Source organism: Orcinus orca, chromosome 5 (genome assembly GCF_937001465.1).
Source record: "Orcinus orca chromosome 5, mOrcOrc1.1, whole genome shotgun sequence".
Lineage (NCBI taxonomy): Eukaryota > Metazoa > Chordata > Mammalia > Artiodactyla > Delphinidae > Orcinus > Orcinus orca.
Genome location: NC_064563.1, coordinates 142,798,574 through 142,808,634, shown reverse-complemented (window position 1 = coordinate 142,808,634; position 10,061 = coordinate 142,798,574).

Below are 10,061 nucleotides of genomic sequence, written 5' to 3'. Positions count from 1 at the left end.
TTTCTTCCTGCGGTTTTCAGCTCGAGCGCGGCTCTGTTTGCAAGGACCCCGCGGCCGCTCCGTTCACTTAGTTACAGCGGCTGGTATAAAGCAGGCTGCGCTGAGGCCGGTGCTCGCCAAGCTGACAGAGCAAAATATTGGCGCTGGTCTCCCACCGTGCGAGGGACTTCCATCCGATTCCCTCCCTTCCTGAATTCTTGAATATGAAAGCCAGGTGAGCCAGAAAGGAGGAGGAGAGGATGCTTCTTTTTGGAACAGAGAGGAAGGGCCTGCTTTGGTTCCTTTGCTCCATTTTCTGCAGCTGGGACTGTGGGATCCCACCTGCCCCCATAGCTTCTGGTTGGGAGGATGGAGGTGGGTAGGGGAGGATGGAGACCAGGGTAGGACCCCTTGCACAGCAATGAGGGGCCCCTGTGGACCCTGGGGGTGGGGAGAAGAAAAAGGGAAACTTGAAAGTGATTCCCAGTTTCCCAACTTTGGGAAAGGAAGAGATAATGATGGATGACCAGTGACCAGCCAGTTATAGATGGGCAAGCATTTCCCACATCCTACGGAATAATCCTCCACATGTTCACTCAGTCCAACACATCCACAGAGCACATGTCAGCCTCTGTCCTAGGCTCTGGGACACAGTGGTGACTAGAAAGTTGCTGTCCTCATGGAATTCACAGTTTATGACAGGGTTTCTCCATTTCAGCCCTGTGGACATTTGGGGCCAAATCGTTCTTTGTTGTGGGACCGTCCTGTGTATTGTAGGGTGTATAGCAGCACCCCTGGACTCTACTCACCGGGTGCCTATAGCATCCTCGGTTGTTCATGACATTCAAAAATGTCTCCAGACAGTGCCAGCTGGTCCCGGGATAGAGAACCATTGGTCTAACGGGAAAGTCAGATGATAAATGAAATGAATAAGCGAAAATATGTGTGCTAAACTGTAGAGAGATGTAAAGCAAGAGTGGTGGCCCGAGGGGGCTGTGGCAGGTCTTACTGAGAAGTGACATTTGAACAAAGTCCCCGAGGAGGCGAGGGAAGAAGTGACGCCGGGCAAGTGCATTCAGGGTGAAGGGGCCGAGGGATGGTGCCGAGCAAGTACAGGAAAGGGGGGACGTTGTTCAGCTGGAGGAGAGGGTGGCAGAGGAGCATGTGGAGAAGAGACAGAGGCAACGGGCCTCGTGGTGCCGGAGAGGCTGGATGTAACTCTGCCGCTCTGGGCCTCAGAGAGTTCAGCAGAGGGAAGGGTGAGACCACCACTGATCAGCTACAGGTCTGTGGTCAGAAGGCCAGGTCGGCTCAGCCCGTACCTCTGCCTCAGGTCTCACGAGCTGACATCAAGGTATCGACCTGCTGGGCTGTCATGGGGAAGCTCAGGGGGAAATCCCTTTCCAAGCTCTTCTAGGTTGTTAGCAGAACCCAGTTCCCTGTGGTTGTAGGACTGAGATCCTGTTTCCTCATATCCATCAGCCGGGGCTGCCCTGAGCTCCTAGAGGCCTCTCTCTGGTCCTTGGACATGGTCCTTGTAACTCAGAGACAGGAAAACCAGGATGAATCCTTCTCCTTCTTGGACTCTGACTCTCCATCTGCTGCATCTCTCTTCTGCTTCCAGCCAGAGAAAGTTCTCGGCTTTCGAGGACACACAGGATTAGCCTGGGCTCACCTGGATCATCCAGGATAATCTCTCTGTTTTAAAGTGTGAACCTTAATTACATCTGAACAGTCCCCTTTGCCATATAACACAACATATTCACGGGTTCCAGGGGTTATGATGTGACATCTTTGGGGATCATTCTACCTATTGCAGCTCTGAAACAAAGGACATGGTTTTATTTATCTCTGATGAGACTTTTATAAAGTGAACCATGAAGAGGGCTTATCTGGGCATAACTTTCTTAGGGTTTTTTAAAATTTTTATTTTTATTGGAGTATAGTTGATTTACAGTGTTGTGTTGGTTTCAGGTGTACAGCAGAGTGAATCAGTTATACATATACATATATCCACTTTTTTTTTTTTAGATTCTTTTCCTGTATAGGCCTTTACAGAGTATTGAGTAGAGTTCCCTGTGCTATACAGCAGGTTCTTATTAGTTATCTACTTTATATAGAAGTAGTGTGTCTACATCAATCCCAATCTCCCAATTTATTGCTCCCCCTTATCCCCTGGTAACCATAAGTTTGTTTTCTACATCCGTGACTCTACTTATGTTTTGTAAATAAGTTCATTTGTACCCTTTTTTTTAGCTTCCACATATAAGTGATATCATATGACCTTTGTCTTTGTCTGACTTACTTCACTGAGTATGGCAATCTCTAGGTCCATCCATGTTGCTGCAAATGGCCTTATTTTGTTCTTTTTTATGCCTGAGTAATATCTTAGCATTTTTTTGACCCTAACTTTCCCCCATGATGGCGAGGTGTGTGTTCACAACAGTGAACATACGTTGGGCACTCATGCTCCCTGCAAGGCCAGGTGATGAGGGCTCCCCTCGCCACTCGTAACCCAGGTTTCTTAAGAGGAAACTGAGGCTGTGAAAGATGGAGTAGGAGAGCCAGGTTCACTCTACACATGGTCACGCCAGGAAGCAAATGTTCTTCTCTGAGACTCTTGTCTCCTGGAACATCCCCGACAGTCACCCATGGTTTTTCATTCACATCCACTGGGAAACATTGGCCTACAGAACGCCCCAAGGACAACGTTCTGTCATTACTGAGATGCTGGCATGTCAAGGGGAAGGAAGGAGTTTAAACGATGAGCAGAGTGCCAGGGCCCGTGGAGGAGCCAGTGGTGGAAATGGTCCAAGTGAAGGCGAATCTGAATGTCAGACACGGGCCTCAAGATGGAGAGGATGGGCGGCCCTGGGAGGGTGTGGGCTGAGAAAGGAGGAGGAAAAAAGGTGACGAGAGCCATGCTGGGGACTGAAGGCAACGTGTTGTGCCATCTATAATGACGACGTGGAGCAAACGTTCCCTAGCAACCAGACTGAGAAAGGGCCAGGTGCACCTAGGTGTGGGGAGTGTCCAGTGGGGAGCTCAGCATGGTGCTTTATCATTCCCGTTTCAACCAGACTCTCCCAATGGCAGCCAGCAGAACAGGTGGACCATTTGAAGCAGGAAGAAGCGCCTTCAAATGGCATTGATGTAAATATCCCCCTGACGTCTCCAGAGCCCAGAAAATTGTAAACGCTCAGCAAACATCGCATCCAGCTTCCATTTATAGGAAGTTTATATTCGAGTCCATTCATCTGAAGTTCTAGAAGAGGAAGGTCAAAATCACAGTGTCAGGGAGCTGTTCACTGGCTGCCTAGGGCCAGGAGTGGGATTGACTGCAAAGGCATATGAGAAAATTTGGGGAGCGGGTGATGGGGCCGTTCTATATATTTATTGTTGTGTTGATTACATGTTTATATCTGTCAAAGCTCATTGAACTGTACAAACAAAATAGATGCTTTTGATTGTTTGTAAATTATATATCGATAGTGTTGATTGAAAAGCCAGACAGGGGCATGCTACAGCCCTTGCCTGGGAGAGGGGAGGGTTTCAGGACCGAGTCAAATTCAGATCTTGCCGTTGATGACCATGCTGGGCCTGGGGCCTCCACAGTCCTGCTTTCCCATCATCAGGATGAAACGATATCTCAGACCCAGTCCCATGGGGCTATGCAGGTGGACTCGCTGGTCATCATGTGGCTCTTAGAACCAACGACCAAGGGTGGTGTAAGTGCTGAGTGACAATCTTGCTTGTAATCATGGGCTTGTTGAGTCAGGTGGCTATTAAGTCGCTACCCAAGTAAAGATGATGGATTAGATGTGGCTCCAGTGCTTTTATCTGATGCCGGTTGGGTATCTGCACAACAGTTGCCCTTTGAAGGATGAAAAATAAGCAAAGTCAGGGAAATACGAGTTTTCTTTTAGACTCCAACGGTTCACGTCCTCCCATCAGTGGGCAGGGCGGTGAGGTACAATAAGGGTTATTCCTAAACGGCCTCAGCAGGTCTGGCCAAACTCCTGTAGCTCTCTGATGCCTGTTTCCCTATGTGAACAATGGCATGGAAAGCATGATGGTTAGAGTGTAAGCCCCATTCGGACAGACCTGGGTTTGAATCCTGCCACAAAGTAGCTGTGTGAAGATGAGGGAGAGCCAGCCAGGAGCGTGAAGGCCAGATTTTGCGTCTGTGCTCGATGCACATTGAAGAATATCCTGCTTCAGTGTCTTTGCTTTGGTAGAATTAATTGAAACAGGATTAGATTTTAAATAACAAGCATAATGGCTCCTGTGGTCTGTAGTGAGTTTCGTGTTTTCTCCATGCCTTGGGTTTTAATTTTTTAAATATATTTTTCCCCTTTAGAAAATCTGGGTCAATTTCACCATTTCTCACTTATGTGTGTCATTTTGGCATGACTTTTGAGGACTAGAATGGTTAAAAAAAAATAGAGGTAAATAAATAACATGCTTAATTTTCTTTGCAAATAATCCTCCCTCCATGGATATGTGTATTTATCCAGAATTGTATATGCATTGATGAATCAATTGATTGAACAATAGTTAGATATAGATATGTACCCTTCTTAGTGAGGTGCCAGTGACTGACTCCACGAAGGAACAAAACACTGATAATAGTAGACAACATTGGTGATAGAATATTTTCCTCTCTGGGGCCCTGAACTGTTTATGCCATGGACCTCGCTGGCAGTCTGTGAAACCAGTAGACTGCTTTTCAGAATAGGGCTTTTAAGCACATGGAATAAAACACGTAGGTTACAAAGGAAATCACTTATATTAAGATACAATTGCCAAGCAAATGGATTATAGAGCAACATATATGCTATGTCATAACCAGACCCACGGGCGGGACTCACACCTACAGTCATTTGGAAGCAGTGATGGGCAGTGATGTGTGAAGACATTGGCACTAAATGTAACATGGGATGAAGCAACAGTCTGTGATTTCTCTTGTTGTCAAGGTCGCAGGGGTAGCAAACATACTGTTGCGGTTGCCTGCATGCCTATTGGGAGGAAATGATGAATTTCAGTTAGAAGCTAGTGAAAATAAAAATGTCGTTTTTTACGATTCAAGTTCATGGATCCAGGTAAGGAGCCCCACGTGCTTGGCTTGGGTCCATGGCCCCTCCTCTGTGCCCCCTCTCCCCCATCCCTCCTCCTGGGTTGGGGTCCAGGAGGTGGGGGCTGCGCTGCCCTGGTCGCTGTCTCCCAGCACTGGAACCCCTGGGTGTAACAGCACTGCAGGTGAGACACATCTACAGTGGACAGATTTTCTTCTCAGAGACATTAGTATTTACACCATATGATGGGTCTCAGAAAGATAAAGGGAACCTCATGCCTTGTGGAAGGCAAAGGAGGCAGCTGCTGTGGTTCCCTTAGAATCTCACCGAGTACTGTTTGGATATAAATTTATTACAGCCCCAAATGTGAGAAAGACCAGAAGTGACTCACAGGCTGCCCTCCGCGAGGTAGCACAGGGCAGCACAGAGAGGGTGATGGGCCCTTGTCCCTGGAACGGTGATAAAGGCCCCCACACCAAAGCAGAGTTAATTAAGGTGCTTTAATAACCTGCAGTGTCGCTGAGGGTAATGAAGGTGGTGCCTGATGCAGAGTCAGGCAGGAAGCTGGAGCCGCGTTGCCCTGGCAACGGTGTCCTGGCCAATCCCAGGTGTGGTTCAGGCCTGCTATCTGAATGAAGCACTCTCCCTAATGTTCTCCATGGTTTTGAAATGCCACCCACGTGAACATAGCATCTATTTGTTGCAACAAATTTAAATAGACTCTTTAAGACAGAGACATGGAGAGAGAGAGGTAATAACAGAAAGACAGACAGACACACCAAGAGAATCACTTCTGGCGAAGTTGGTGACATTAGGAAAAGGCACGTTTCTCTTAGGACAGATTTGCTGCTGGGAGGAGGCTGGCTTGTCTCTCCCCTTGCCCCTCCTGACTGCGCTGAGCATGGCCCCAGGAGGTTTGGCAAAACCAGCCCAGAGCCAAAGCTACCTTCAGCCACTGCACCTGAGGTTGTCTCCCCTCTGTCACGGGGCTGCGATGTACAGCTGCACAGATTGCATGCTGCACCAGGCACCCAAAGGAGGGCTCCAAGGGGCTGAGCCCACCTGTGCTCCTTGCATGAGCCCTGATGAGCACCTGGGTCTTCCTGGAGAAAGGGGAGACTTTCCTAACAGGGACGAAGGCACCAGCTGGGCTACAGCAGCCCGTTCCATCCCACATCCCACATTTTTCACTTTGCAATTAGGAGAATAAGGAGGCTCTTAAAAATATGCATATGCGACGCCAACTTCCCATCCTCTACCTCCTCGCTTTGAAGGAGGGGGTAAAGACTCAGTTCCCGACAGGTGAATAGAACGTGTGGTGATTCGAAGTTGGTCTTGGGGTCTGTGTGGGCACGAGGTGGGTCTCTGCCCGCCCTTCTTGGGGTTGATGTGAGGAGCCTGCAGTGCCCTGGAGGTGACGAGAATGTCAGCCCTGTGTTAGAAGCTCAGCTCTGCCACCCTGAGCTGATTCCTCAGAATAAGACTTCAGCCCCCAGAGCCTCAGTTTACTCATCTGTACAATGGAGGGTAATAATACCAACGTCAAAGGATTGTTACGAGTGTTCAAAGAGATAAAGTATATGAAGCGCATAATGGGTGGTGAGTGTGTGGGTGTGTACAAGTGTGTGCACGCGTGCGCAGACTCCCGGGTGGGGGGGAGGGGGTGTGAAGGTCCACGTGTCCTGGGGAGGCTGAGAGGGGCGAGATGAGGTGTCTCTCCTTATATATGTAATAATCCCCCTTTATCTGCAGTTTTATTTTCTGAGGTTTCAGTTACCTGTAGTCAAATGAGGGTCCAAAAATATTAAATGGAAAATTCCGAAATAAACAATTCATAAGTTTAAAATTTTCTGCCATTCTGAGTAGCATGGTGACATCTCACACTGTCCTGCTCTGTTCCATGTGGGGTCCTCAACCATCAACAGCCTCATGGCCCCATGATCCAGGATCTGGGAGGTGCGTGGTCCCCTCCTTCTCACGTATCATCAGAAGGTCAGTAGCGTCCTCACACCATCACAATACCCGAATCGTTCATCTCACTTCATCTCATCACGTAGGCTTTTCATCATCTCACATCATCCCAAGAAGAAGGGTGAGTATAGGCAGGTAAGCTATTTTGAGAGACAGAGAGGCCCCATTCACATAACTTTTGTTACAGTATATTGTTATACTTGTTCTATTTTATTATTAGTTATTGGTGTTAATCTCTCACTGTGCCTAATTTATGAATTAAACTTATCAAAGATATGTATGTAAGGAAAGTGCATTGTCTATATACGCTTCAATTCACTACTATCTGCAGCCTCAGGCATCTACTGGGGGTCTTGGAATGTATCCCCCATGGATAAGGGGGGGAACTACTATATATATATATTGCCCACTTTTATATGATATCTTGTGCCCATTTTTAACTGATTATTTGGGCTCTCTTTATTATTTCATAGAGTCTCTTTATATATTCTTTAAAAAATTTTAACTATAGTTGATTTATAGTATTGTGTTAGTTTCAATATATACTCTTTTTTTTTAACATCTTTATTGGAGTATAATTGCTTTACAATGGTGTGTCAGTTTCTGCTGTATAACAAAGTGAATCAGCTATACATACACATATATCCCCATATCTCCTCCCTCTTGCGTCTCCCTCCCACCCTCCCTATCCCACCCCTCTAGGTGGTCACAAAGCACCGAGCTGATCTCCCTGTGCTATGCGGCTGCTTCCCACTAGCTATCTATTTTACATTTGGTAGTGTATATGTCCATGCCACTCTCTCACTTCGTCCCAGCTTACGCTTCCTCCTCCCCGTGTCCTCAAGTCCATTCTCTACATCTGCGTCTTTATTCCTGTCCAGCCCCTAGGTTCTTCAGAAACATTTTTTTTTCTTAGATTCCATATTCAATAGTTACTCTTGATTCTAACCCCTTTTTTGTTACAAAAGTATCATCTTGTCTTTTCACTGTCCTCAAGTTTTTAAATGATGAACAAAAGTTCTTAGTTTTAAAAGAATCAAAATTGTCAATCATTTAATTTATGGTGTATGCCTATCTTGTCTTAATAAATCCTTCCCTACCCACGTTAGGATAAATATTCATCCAACAGCAAATGTCGCTGTTGGAATTTCATTCAGTCTTTGAGCTGCCTGGAGTGGTGTGAATAGTGTGAGGTAAGGGCACAATTTCCTTTCTTCCACGTGGAGAAATATTTTTCTCTAGCTTCATTCACTGAGTTCCTATTTTCTTTATCAGTAAGTGAGTTAGAGATTGCTTGGTGGGAGACCATAACGGGCAGAGACACTTTGAAAAAGTTTGTCATCATCTCGTAAAGTTGAACATTCATACCAGGCACATACTGAGGAGAAACTCCTGCCCGAATCTATCAGAAACATGCAGAAGAATCTTTACAAACCAGCACGGTTAGGAATAACAAAAACCTGGAAATAACCCACCGCCCACCACCTGGACAGTGGATAAACAGATTGTGGCAGGTCACATAACAGGATGTGATACACTGGTAAGAAAGAATTAACCAGAGCCGTCCACCATCATATGACTACCTCTCGGCAACTGAAAACATCGAGTGAGAAATACGAACCCCAGAAAATTTCATTCAACTCGATAAACTTCGGTCAAAGTGAAAAATGACTAAAACTAAAGAGTATGTTTTTAGGAATATGTGTGTATGATGCAATTATGCATCTTTTTTTAAAAAAAATACGAGGCTAAACACAAATTTCAAGATGTAAGTGTTCCTCTAAAGGGGGAGGGACATGAAAGTGGATGTGAATTATCGTTAATGCTCTGGATCTCGCGATGCGTGGGCAGCTCACTGGGTTTATTACAATACTGCACACACTGGAGGTCTATGCATTTCCCATGAAGAGAGGATGACAGCCCATTTCTGTGAAGCTGAGACTGGAGAGGGATTGTGGGGGAGAGAGGGGCTGGTTTTCTCTAAGCAGTCTTTCCCGAATGGCCCCGTTCTGGCCTGGGGACAGACAGGAAGGGGGAGCTGTCAGTTTCATAGCCGTCGATGGTAAACATAAACCAAACCCACTGTGTCCTTAGCAGAGTTTGGGGACTAATCTCTGAGACCAGGCATTGTAATTGGGTAGCAAGAGGACATAAATAGCAACTCAAAAGTTTCAGCGAGAGCAAAAGAAATACGATTTTAAAAGAGTCCAGGACACACCACCCCAAAATATGCTGCTTTGTCGTATTGATTATTTTGAGCTGAAGCCACTGGAAAAGCAGCAAACACAGGGAGAGGCTTTCTCTGAACTCCCCCTCTCTGCCTGAAGACAGATTCTCCAAAGGGAACTCGAGTGTCTTAAATTCCCTCCCCAGGAGTGTCGTCAGCTGCGAAGACTGACTGTTATCCCAAGAGAAAAGACCAGAAGTCGGCACCACACCCAGACAAACGTCCTCACAAACTCATATCTCCCATCTGTTCCTCTAAGTGTCCCTTCATCTTTCCTAAGAGGCATTTGCTCTTCCCTGAACTGGCTACATCCCCGCTCCCCTTCCCCTGTTGAGATGGTATAGGAGCTCTCAAATTGCACCAATTTACTGAGTATTCACCTTTTTTTCCTGTGATGTCCCCATGCACATAATATTAAAAATGAATCAATGTGTACATCTTTTCTATTCTTAATCTGCCTGCTATCAATTTATTTCAGAGACCCAGCTATCAAACCTAGGAGGGTGGAGGAAGTCTTTCCTGCCCTACAGTTCATAGAGTATCATTTTGTGACCATACGGTCCAAGGCTGCTTTACTTTGAAGACAAAAGAACTCCCATCTAGCAAAGAGAGTGGAAACGAATATTTCTGCTGCATTAACTGTGTGCCTGCCAGACACCACACTGGGGGCTTTTGGGAGGTTGTCCCATTTCAACCACAGGGCAAACTCCACCCATGTGACCCTCCTGGCTGGTGTCTGCATCTCTCCTGGTGTTCATCTCTAGTTTGACTTGTGCGTTGCAGGAGATGTTCAAAATTTCCTCTCAGGG